Genomic DNA, 10660 nt, shown 5'->3' with positions numbered 1-10660 from the left:
ACGGAGTGATCACTTGTAAACAAACCGGCGTCATGTTATGACGCCGGTTCCTCCCTCCCCTCTCTGTACCGATCGGTACAGCGGAGGGGAAAGAGATCGGTGTCAGCAGCGATGTGGGCTGCATCTGCAGTGCCCACATCGCTGCTCACCGAATTTAACCCCTCAATTCCCTGCCAATACTCTGCAATACCAGTGCATACTCTGCAGTACCCTGCCATTACTCTGCAGTACCCCGCCATTACTCTGCAGTACCCCGCCATTACTCTGCAGTGCAGTACCCTGCCATTACTCTGCAGTGCAGTACCCTGCCATTACTCTGCAGTGCAGTACCCTGCCATTACTCTGCAGTACCCTGCCATTACTCTGCAGTACCCCCATTACTCTGCAGTACCCCCATTACTCTGCAGTACCCGCCATTACTCTGCAGTACCCCCCATTACTCTGCAGTACCCTGCCTTTACTCTGCAGTACCCTGCCATTACTCTGTAGTACTCCCAAATACTCTGCAGTACCCTGCTATTACTCTGTAGTACCCCGCCAATACCCCGCCAATACTCTGCAATACCCTGCCATAAATTGCCATACCCAGCCATACTCGGAGATACCCAGCCATACTCGGTGATACCCTGAAATACCCAGCCATAGACGCCCCCCACCCCTCACCGCCCTCCGATGCTTCTACCAACTCACCAGTACGATCAAAGCCAGAATCTTTTTTTTTTTTTTATTTCAGGCTTCCCAGCCTAGAGGTGAGATGTGGGGTCATATTGACCCCCAGATTTCACTGTAAAGAGGACCTGTCACCCCATATTCCTATTACAAGGGATGTTTACATTCCTTGTAATAGGAATAAAAGTGATCAAAAATATATTTTTGGGGAAAAAAATGTCAAACTAAAATAAATAAAGTAAAATGAACAATAAAAAAAAATAAAATAATTTAAAGCGCCCATGTCCCCATGTGCTCGCATGCAGAAGCGAACGCATGCGTAAGCCCCGCCCACATATGAAAACGGTGTTCAAACCACACATGTGAGGTATCGCCGAGAACGTTAGAGTGAGAGCAATAAAATATATATAATGTTTTGGGGTTCTCTGTAATTTTCTAGCAAATAAATGATGATTTTTACATGTAGGAGAGAAATGTCAGAATTGTCCTGGGTGCTCCAGAACGCCTGATGGCGCTCCCTGCATGTTGGGCCTCTGTATGTGGCCACGCTGTGTAAAAGTCTCACACATGTGGTATCGCCGTACTCGGGAGTAATAGCAGAATGTGTTTTGGGGTGTAATTTGTGGTCTGCATATGCTGTGTGTGTGAAATAACCTGATAATATGACAATTTTGTGGAAAAAAAAAAAAAGGAAATAGGCCGTCAGTACTTCAGGTGTGATCAATTTTTAGATATTGGCGCCATAGCTTGTGGACTCTATAACTTTCACAAAGACCAAATAATATCCACCAATTTGTACTTATTTTTACCAAAGATATGTAGTAGTATGAATTTTGGCCAAAATTTATGAAGAAAAAATTACTAATCTGCTAAATTTTATAACAGAAACGAAGAAAAATTCATTTTTTCACAGAATTTTCGGTCTTTTTTCTTTTATAGCACAAAAAATAAAAAACCCAGCAGTGATTAAATACCACCAAAAGAAAGCTCTATTTGTGTGAAAAAAAGGACAAACATTTCCTATAGGTTCAGTGTTGCATGACTGAGTAATTGTCATTCAAAATGTGAGGGCACCGAAAGCTGAAAATTGATCTGGTTATTAAGGGTGTTTAAGTGCCCAGTGGTCAAGTGGTTAATAATAGAGCTTGCAGTCAGTAGTGTTAGGAGATAGTGCGTGCGTCTGCGTGCTCTGTACCCAGTACATACCGCTATAATATAGGGCAGGCCCCTACTTTCAAACATCCAATTTACAAACATCTCCTAATTGCAAACGGAAGGAGACAACAGCAAGTGAGATGAAAAAAGATGGACGGCAAAACAAATTATACAGGGGTGATAACCCTTCCCTATGTTTTCCAAAAAGCTTAAAAATAGTTTTTTTTGACTGGAGCTACACTTTAAAAATGTACCGGTTGAAAATGACAAACAGATTCAACTTAACACAACAAACCTACACAGTCCCTGTCTTGTTTGCACCTCCTGTATACTGCTGTTCTGAGTATATAGGGCCTGGGGGCCACACGTATTTCCTTTTTTTAATATGGGTACGGGGTTCCCCTTAATATGCGTACAAGACCCAAATAGGCTGGTAATGGGCAGGGAGGGCTACCCATGCCATTTTTCTCAATGATTTTCAACCATATTGCAGGAACCAGATATAACATTAAAACCGCAAGCAGTTTTAAATGGTGTTATTTCCGTTTAATGTCATTTTGTGCAGGGACTGTTCTAAACACGGGAAACACGTGGCACTTCACAGGCATACTACAGACACCCCCCAGGCACCATATTTAAAGGAATATTTCACTTTTTTTTTCACTTTAATCGTCATTAAAATCAGTGCTCCCGCCAAAACGGCAGTTTTTAAAACTTTTTTTTGCAGTGATCCATGTCCCCTGAGGCAGGAGCCAGGTCCCCAAACCCTTTTTAGGACACTATCTTGCATATTAGCCGTTAAAATTAGCACTTTCCATTTCGAACGTTCGAGTCCCATAGACTTCAATGGGGTTCGAACGTTCGTAACGAACGCGGGGGTCGTTCGCAAGTTCTGGTGCGAACCGAACCGGGGGGTGTTCGGCTCATCCCTAGTCTGGTCCCAGCAATATGGATGAAAATCAGTGAGACAAACAGAATGGGTGCCCCCCAGCCCATTACCAGACCCTTTCGATCTTGTATGGATATTAAGGAGAACCCCGCACCCCAATTAAAAAAAGAAAAGGTGTGGAGCCCCGAGAGGACCCACTCATATCTCTACCATGAGAGATACGGATGGATCCTTGACCACATCAACTGACAAAATCAGCAGTCTGCTCACCAAATACTATACAGACCTATACACAGCAGACCCCACAGACCAAACTGCGGCTGAGGCTTTGCTTTCCAGAATACATTTACCCAAACTTCAGAAAACTAAACGCCCCTATTACGGTGGAAGATATTCGGCGAACAATCACAACTATGCCCTCCGCTAAAGCCCCAGGGCCAGACGGATACACGGCCGAATTTTACAAATTGACCATTGACTTTATTCCCGACTCCCGACTTAAACATGTGTATGCAGGCATGTGGAACGGAGGGCCCTATCTGCCTACCGGGACACAGGCATATATCAAATTAATATCCAAAAAGGGGAAAGACCCCCTACTGCCAGACTCCTACCTACAAACTTATTTCTTGATTTTTTTCTCCTCATCTCATGAATAATCTTTTATTTTTTGAAAGCCAGATCTCCATAATAATGTTTATAATTTTTTTTTGTAGTCATCTTTTTTTTCTGTTTGTTTTTTTTTTATTATTTCATCAAGATCTCTTTTTTTTGATATTGAAAAATTATTTTCTAGTGATCTCCATATATAATTTTTTTTTGTGTGTCAAGTTATCACAATAGCATTATTATCTTGTATTTTTTAACCTCAAGGAGGTTGGTGTCCCTTGTTAATTTGACATTGTCTTTTAGAAATGTACCTGCCTACTCACAAACAAACTGTCCTTTTTTGTAGAAAAACACATAGGCAAGTATTTTCAGAAAATAAAATCTCCATTTATTCTGGGTAACAAAATAAAGAGGAAGGCAACGCTGGAGAAACTTTTGGATTTTGCGAAGCCTTTTGGCCCCCAGGGCAGACGTCAAGTCTGTGGAAAAGAAAATTGTTAGCTTGAGGAGTCCATATAATTTGGAGCCCAATCTGGTCCAGGACTCCGAGAGATCAGGACCAGCAGCAGATGACATATATGTCCCCTGGCTGTGGTACTACACCAGCCTGCATCTTCTGTCAGACTAGACTGAACCCAGGCCATCACTATCTTCTTTTCACTGCAGCCTTCCCTTCACGCTTCCCTGCACCCTTCCCTGCAGCCTTACTTGGAGGCTGTGCCTCTGGTGGTGGATTTGTGGCATGAGGAGGAGGATGGGCGAGCTCACATACATGGCTGTTCTCAGTCAGCTTGCCCCTCAACCCTTTCTGAAGGGCCTGAGCAAAAATTCCCTCACAGAGGAGGCATTGGCCCTCCTCCAATTTCTGCAATCTAGTGGCTAGATAGCAGCCATAGGCCTCTTCAGCGTCAGGGGGCTTCTGAGGACATCACATTGCTTCCCTAATGAGGCCCAGTGCTGCCTCCTCCATCATTGTCCCCTTTCTGGGCCTTTTGGTTGTAAGGCAGAGGGGAGGCATCTGTGATTGGGTGAGGCGACTGGGCCCACCCACCTCCTGGCTGACACTGGGCCCACCCACCTCCTGGCTGACACTGGGCCCGCCCACCTCCTGGCTGACACTGGGCCCACTCACCTCCTGGCTGACACTGGGCCCGCCCACCTCCTGGCTGACACTGGGCCCGCCCACTTCCTGGCTGACACTGGGCCCACTCACCTCCTGGCTGACACTGGGCCCACCCACCTCCTGGCTGACACTGGGCACGGCCACCTCCTGGCTGACACTGGGCATGGCCACCTTCTGGCTGACAGTGGGCACGGCCTCCTCCTGCCTGCCACTTTCCAGACCCTCCTCCTGGCTGAGCTCATCCTGTGTATAAAAAAGGGACACAGTTTTAGTTTTAAGTTCATCAACACACAATTTTCAGCTCATGACTTGTAAATTGAATGTTAATAAATAGAAAGGACTATCATTCTGTGCCCCAGCATTTTTCAATCTTGTCCCAAACATTTTTGGCCTCTACTGTCTATTGATATGTAAATCACTTTTTTTTAAATCATTAATTTGTTATCAATTATAACACCTAGTTAACATCATTAATATTAGGACAATAAATACGTCTAAAAATAATATACCTGGCTCCAGCTGGGCGCATCCACTTCTTGCAGGATGGAAGGCTCAGGTTGTTCCTCGTCAGCCTCTGCTGGGGTTGAGGGAAGGGTTGAGGGAAGGCTGTTGGGAAGGGTAGAAAGTGATTTCTGGATCTCATTATGCTCGTTCTTATACATGTTTCTCAATATCCCAATTTTCTTTTCCAAGGGCATGATGGTTGCATCGGGGACCGAAGTCTTCACAAATTCCAGAAGTTTCTCCAGTGTTGACATCCTAGCTTGTTTATTATAATATAAGCTCTGTTTCACCTCCCACAAATTCCTCATCTCTCTGTGCCTGTATATGAAACTGGCCATGAATTCTGGGTCCTTAAAGTGATTTATATTTGCTGTAAGACAATACACAAGACAAAAAACACTAATGTCAGCCTAAACTCTCACAATTTTATCCCAATTTAGGCCTCAATCTTAAAGCAGTATAGGTCACTCATGGCCCAAGTTAAAATTTTACCTTAGTTTAGGACGCTCGCCACTTCCGTTCCTCCTTCCTCCGCACACAGATCGTACGTATGACACATGTGTGTTAGTTTGATATACACTGCACATGCGTGAAACTCTGCCACCCGCCCATGACGTTCTTTCTATTCTATTCCCCGTCCCTTCTCAGGTGCGCGTTAATTCCAGCAACGAGGAGGAAAGCCCAGACCCAGAAACATCACGATCCCAGAGGAGAAGATTTAAGGCCTCAAATATGTCCTTTGTAGAGATGGTGAAGACGGTGGACATCTTAACCACTACAATACAGGGCACTTTCACCCCCTTCCTTCCCAGCCCAATTTTCAGCTTTCATCGCTCTCGCGCTTTCAGTGACAATTGCGCGGTCATGCTACACTGTACCCAAATGAAATTGTTATCATTTTGTTCGCACAAATAGAGCTTTATTTTGGTGTTATTTATTCACGACTCCGTTTTTTTTTTTTGCGATATAAGCGCAAAAAAAGCGGAAATTTGGAAAAAAAACAATATTTTCTTTTTTCTATTTGAAAAGAAATCCAATAAAATCAAATTTTGTCATAAATTTAAGCCAAAATGTATTCTGCTACATGTTTTTGGTAAAAAAAATTCCGTTAAGTGTATAATAATTGGTTTGTGTGATCACGGACATATGTACGCAAATGATCATGTACATATGTGTGCAGGTGATCACGTACATATGTGTGCAGATAATCATTGGGACATGTGATTTTAGTGGGACATATGTGGGGGACATGTTTTTATTATTAGGGACATGTGTTTTTATTATTTGGGGACATGTATGTTTTGGGGACATGTGTGTTTTGGGGACATATGTGGGGACTGTGTTTGTACTGTGTGGTGTGTTGTGTGTTTACACTACACTGATGATCAGTGAGTAAAAAGCTGTAAAAAGCAGCCCATACTCACTGATCATCAGCCGGCTGCAGCGTTCTGCTCTCCTCTCCTCAGCGGTGACTTCCGTGTGAGGAGAGGAGAGCCGATTGCCTAGCAACCGGCTGTTTGTTTACATCACATGACGGCCGTGATTGGACACGGCTGTCATGTGATCAGGAGGGCCAATCACAGAGCCCTCCTGCCGATCTAAGATGTGCCGTGTCCGGGTGACACGAGCACATCGGGATCGCGCGTGCGATCCCGCTACTCCTGAATGACGTTCCTGAACGTCCTATCAGGAGTAGACAGCTCCCACCCGGCCGTATATATGCATTGGCCGGGTGGGAAGTGGTTAAGGAGGGCCGACTGTGATGGCAAGAATGGACCGTACACCAACCCTAATGTGAGAAAGGCCAAGATCATGACTAAAGTTGTGAAGAGTCTGCACAGAAATATTGGGGTACGACGATCCAAGGAGTAATTGAGGAAACGCTGGCCAGACCTGAAACTGAGGGAGCAGAATCAATACAGAAGGCTCAAGGTAGTGCTTTAAAAAAGTAATTATTTCTCCTGTGTTCTTCTTATTATTATTATTACTTGCATGTTGCTCCATGTGCTTTTATTTACTGTAGGACATTTTAAAATGGCAAGTTTCAGGTTAGTGGGCACAGTAATCGGTCGTAGTAAACATTGTTCGCTCATTAAATACGATGTTTTGGGCAGATACAGGTTTAATACATTTGGTCATGCCTATTTGTTTAAAAATAAGTTTTGTACATTGTTGTGTAGATGTGTTTGTAACTAGAATGAAATGCAAGCTTGATTCAGTGTAATATAAGGAGAGGACACTCAGCAGCTGTTTACACATCTGGACTCAGGAGCACTAGTGTGGGACACCAGAAGAAACTTTTTAGGGTGTCCCACACAGGTGCTCCAGTGGATACTTGGGGTGTCTCCATGTGTGAAAATTGTCACAAAAAGGTAAGTATTCCAGCTTTGGTAAGGTAAAAAATAATTTCTTCAGCTTGGAACAATGTTTCATATTCCTATTTCTGGCCTCAAATATCTGTGTGCTAAGTATACCTTTTGTTTCATTCTCATAGGGGAGCAAAGACTCGGAGGACACCACTCAGAGGACATCAGGAACCCCCCACCTCAGAAAGAAGGGGAACTCAGCACAACACCACACCCTGAGGATCTGGAGGAAGGAGAGGTGGAGGAAGTGGGCAAAATTGTCACCACAATAGGTCAGTGTCTGACACCCCAGATTCAGATAATATATGTATGCTTGCATATTTATAATACATGTTTTTACTAACATTTTTAGGTGATGTGCTGGTAGTGGAAGAGCAATCTCAACATTTCACAAGTGCAAGTGCACAACTAAAAAAATAAACTCAGTGTTTTTGAACAACAAATTAAGAACATGATTGATGTGTTGGGGAAAATCTAGATATCTTCAAAATGCCACCATTTTAACCTTTTTTGGACAAAACGAAAAATTTTTAAGGTGTGTCAACATGTGCTATCTGCCATCACGGGATATCAATGTACGCGTTTTGTGGGTGAAACCCCTTCCTCGCAACTGAAGTAGGTGAGAGGAAGGGGTTGCACCCCCAAAACAGATCAGGAGGGAAATAACCTTTTTGAGTCCCCGAATTGTGTGCATCTTCAAAATTTGGCTTTTACATGGGTGACATCAGCCCATTTTCTGAAGGCAATATCAACACATCTTGGGCATACTATAATGTCTGATAATGCTGTCAGTGTTTCTACGTTGAACTTTGTAAATTCCAGAGTTGTGTGTGTTTATACCAATACCAATATATATATATATATATATTGTAAAAAACGTGTTTTATTTTACACAAAAATTTTAGAACGCCCATGTGAATGTGCACCGAGTAAAAAGTATGTGTGGCTTCTTCTTTCAATGCTCAATACCAGTTTTTGAATTAATTTTGGATTTACAGTGACAATGGGGCTTATTTACTAAAGGAAAATCCACTTGGCACTACAAGTGCACTTAGGAGACAGCTAAAAAAAAAACAAGCAATAAAGAAAATTCAAGATTTTATCAGATATATATTTTTTTTATTAAAAAATTATTTAGACATTATCTGGCATAGCAATGGCCCCCCTACCCATAAAATAATTGACATATTTCTGGCGAACTTCATGGGCACTTTGGGGTGCCAAGCCAGGACGGCCAGTATCCAGGCCCGTCAGGGGATTAGCAGGAATTCTGGCCGTAGGGCCCAACTGAGGCAAGGTCATTTTGGGCATTTTTCCATAAAAAATTGTGCAATATGCATCAGGATAATATGATGTGGTTAATTTTGTAGTCCGCCATATGTATTGCTGTCAGAAGTAGGCGGAACTGGCTGGCCATTATCCCAAAGGTATTCTCAACGACTCTTCGGCCTCTGGCCAGCCGGTAGTTAAAACCCTCTTCTCCAAGGTGAGGGTCCACTGGGGGGAATAACCTCATCAGGCGCTCGCCCAGACCGAACACTTCATTAGTAATAAAGATGAACGGGAGTCCTTCCACGTTGTCCGCATCAGGTGGCAATGGCAGACATCGGGAAAACTCCTTCTGGGCGAAAACTCCTCCATCTGACATCCGGCCATTCTTCCCCACGTCCACATAGAGGAACTATTGTGCCGATACCACCACCATTAAAACTATACTATGGGGTGGTGGCACGATGTGGACGTGCTTCCTATCTATAGCCCCTCCACAGTTGGGAAAGTTCCAATGGTCGGCAAAATGGGATGCCACAGTCTGCCATTCCTATGGCGTTGAAGGAAACTGTGGAGTCAAACCAGAAAAAAAAATTTTACTTTTGCACATAAAATTGCAAGCAGATTACACAAAAACATTTTTGCCCAACATCAGTATAACATTTATTTTAACCACTTGCCACCCGCCCTATAGCAAATGGATGGCGGCAAAGTGGTTTCATAATCCTGACCGGACGTCATATGACGTGATCAGGATTATGAGCCGCTGCGCGCCCCCGGGGGCGCGCATCACGGCGATCGTTGTTGCGGGGTGTCAGTCTGACACCCGGCAACTACGATCTCGGTAAAGAGTCTCCGACGGAGACTCTTTACCACATGATCAGCCGTGTCCAATCACGGCTGATCACAGTGTAAATAGGAAAAGCCGGTGATCGGCTTTTCCTCACTCGCGTCTGTGCTGATCGATTATCAGCACAGCCCCCCCGAGGATGCCCACACTGGACCACCAGGGACGCCACCAGACCACCAGGGATGCCAAGGACAAGGTATGCCACCCTAGACCACCAGGGATTCTAGTCAGTGCCACAATGGATGCCAATCAGTGCCCATAATGGATGCCAATCAGTGCCCACAATGGGCATCACTGATTGGCATGCATTATTGATTGGCACTGATTGGCATCCATTAGTGCAATATATTATAATACAATGCCGCCTATCAGTTCCCATCTGTGCCGCCTATCAGTGCCTACCCATGCCCACCTGTGCCGCCTACCCATGCCCACCTGTGCCACCTACCCATGCCCACCTGTGCCACCTACCCATGCCCACCTGTGCTGCCTACCCATGCCCACCTGTGCCGCCTACCCATGCCCACCTGTGCCGCCTACCCATGCCCACCTGTGCCGCCTAACCCATGCCCACCTGTGCCACTTATCCATGCCCATCCATGCCAATCCGTGCCAATTTGTGCCACCTATCAGTGCCCATCCATGTCGCCCATCAGTGCCACCCATCAGTGCCGCCTATCAGTGCCACATATCGGTGTCCATCAATGCCACCTCATCAGTGCCACTTCATTGGTGCCACCTCATCGGTGCTCATCAGTGCCGCCTTATCATTGCCCATCAGTGTAACCCCATCAGTGCCCATCAGTGACGGAGAAAACTTACTTATTTGCAAAGTTTTGAAACTGAAACAAAAAAAAAACATTATTTTTTTCAAAATTTTCAGTATTTTTTTATTTGTTTAGCAAAAAATAAAAACCGTAGACGTGATCAAATACCACCAAAAGAAAGCTCTATTTGTGGGAAAACAATGATACAAATTTAATTTGGGTACAGTGTAGCACGACCGCGCAATTGTCATTCAAAGTGCGACAGCGCTGAAAGCTCCAAATTGGTCTGGGCAGGAAGGTGTTTAAGTGCCCGGTATTGAAGTGGTTAAGGAGTATTTCAAGACAAAAATATAAGGCCCACTTATCAGACCCCCCCCCCCCCCCCGATGGCCAATTGTAAAAATTTTAGGGGGGAGTTCGAGCTGAGTTTGGGACCCAAAAAAAAGGCCTCTGACACTC

Source organism: Lithobates pipiens, unplaced genomic scaffold (genome assembly GCF_037356315.1).
Source record: "Lithobates pipiens isolate NorthernLeopardFrog02 unplaced genomic scaffold, aLitPip1_a1.2 Scaffold_44, whole genome shotgun sequence".
Lineage (NCBI taxonomy): Eukaryota > Metazoa > Chordata > Amphibia > Anura > Ranidae > Lithobates > Lithobates pipiens.
Note: the sequence above shows the minus strand (reverse complement) of the source record.